At 52.7% G+C, this 1,786-nt stretch overlaps 1 protein-coding gene across 1 annotated transcript in view; it reads right to left on the bottom strand.

Moving 5' to 3' along the window:
• The window catches only part of GATAD2A (GATA zinc finger domain containing 2A), an 18,270-nt gene extending 17,977 nt beyond the window's left edge, over nucleotides 1-293 (bottom strand). Inside the window, 1 exon segment of the mRNA XM_031065173.1 lies at nucleotides 233-293. The gene's annotated coding sequence lies outside the window, so the exon portion shown is untranslated.
• Between the last annotated feature and the right edge of the window lie 1,493 nt (nucleotides 294-1,786).

Genomic DNA, 1,786 nt, shown 5'->3' with positions numbered 1-1,786 from the left:
GGAATTCCTGCAGCTCTGGATCCTTTGGAATTCCCCAATCCCTTTGGAAAACCCGGCAGATTTCCTCGGGAATCAGCTCAAATTCCTCCAATCCCTCAGGAATTCCCGGGGATTTTTGGGAAAGCTCCTCTTGGAGCTCCTCTCTGGCTGCTCCAGGAGAAAATTCCAGGCCTGTGGCATGGCAGAGATCCCATCCAATTCCCAGGAATTCCCGGGAATTCCCAGCTCCTACCTGTCAGGGAAGGTCATGGGGTCCCGCCAGGATGAGCCAGAGCCGAGGATCCTGCGGGAACAGAGAGAGGGGTGAGAATTGCGGGAATTCTGGGAATTCCCACATTCCTGAGGGAGGCAGCCGGGGTTTGGGAATGCTGGAACGGAGCTGGGGTTTGGGAATGCTGGGGTTTGGGAATGCTGGGGTTTGGAATGACGGGATTTGGGAATGTTGAGATTTGGGAATGCTGGAACAGAGCTGGGATTTGGGAATGTTGGGATTTGGAATGCTGGGGTTTGGGAATGCTGGGGTTTGGAATGACGGGATTTGGGAATGTTGAGATTTGGGAATGGTGGAACAGAGCTGGGATTTGGGAATGTTGGGATTTGGAATGCTGGGGTTTGGGAATGCTGGGGTTTGGGAATGGTGGAACAGAGCCGGGATTTGGGAATCCCAGAACGACAACGGCTCCATCATGAAAAATTGGGAATATTAGCACGGCACAGCCCCGGGATTTGGGAATCCCAAAGTAAAACACAATCCTGGGATTTGGGAATCCCAAAGTAAAACACAATCCTGGGATTTGGGATTTGGGAATTCGGATTCATCCTGCGAATTTTCCCGGCGCTGAAATCCATGGGATTCCCAGATTTCCCTCCATTCCTGGTTTCCATCCATGGGATTCCCATCCATGGGATTCCCAGATTTCCCTCCATTCCTGGTTTCCATCCATAGGATTCCCAGGTTTCTCTCCATTCCTGGTTTCCATCCATGGAATTCCCAGATTCCCATCCATTCCCGGTTTTTCTGGGCTGGGAGCAGCTCCCGGAGCCTTCGGGCGTTCCCGGGTTTTTCCGGCTGCTCCGGCCCCGTGATCCCGGGAATTCCAGGGGGAATTAGCGGAGCTCACCCAGAGCTGTTGGTGGTTAAGAGGATCTGGGAAAATCCCAGGAAATCCTTTGGAATTCAGAGCTGCCGTGGCTGCTTTTCCCAGAGTTTGGGAAGCTCCGAGGACCCAGGAGAGCTGGAATTCCTTGGATTTCACTGGGAACTCCTGGAATTCTGGAATTCCAGCTGTGTTAAGGCTCGGGATTCTCGGGAAGGAGCCTCCGGTTGGATCAGGAGTGGGAAAATCCTGGAAAAGTTTGGGATCTGTGGGAAAAACTGGAGAGGGAGCAGCAGGGAATTCCTGGGAGTGTCCAAGGGCAGCCTGGAAAAACCTGGGAATGTCCCTGCCTGATCCCTGAGCTCCTTCCCACCCCAAAGCATCCCAGAGTTCCACGAATCCGCGGGAAAAGAGGGATTTATTCCCTTTCAGGATTCATCTCTGGCTTTGGAATTCCATCAGCGACATCCCTGGTTTGGATCCGGAATTTTGGGATTTGAAACATTCCCGGAACACCCCAACTTCCCAGCATTCCCAGCTTCCCATCACTCTCAGCTTTCCAGCATTCCCAGTTTTCCAGCATTCCCAACTTTCCACTATTCCAAAATTCCAGCTCCTTTCCCACAGATCCAAGGCCACTTCCAACCCCCTTCCCAAAATCCCAGGCAGATTCCAGCCCCTTTCCTGCT

Source organism: Geospiza fortis, unplaced genomic scaffold (genome assembly GCF_000277835.1).
Source record: "Geospiza fortis unplaced genomic scaffold, GeoFor_1.0 scaffold248, whole genome shotgun sequence".
Lineage (NCBI taxonomy): Eukaryota > Metazoa > Chordata > Aves > Passeriformes > Thraupidae > Geospiza > Geospiza fortis.
Note: the sequence above shows the minus strand (reverse complement) of the source record. Positions and strands in the feature narration are given on the sequence as shown.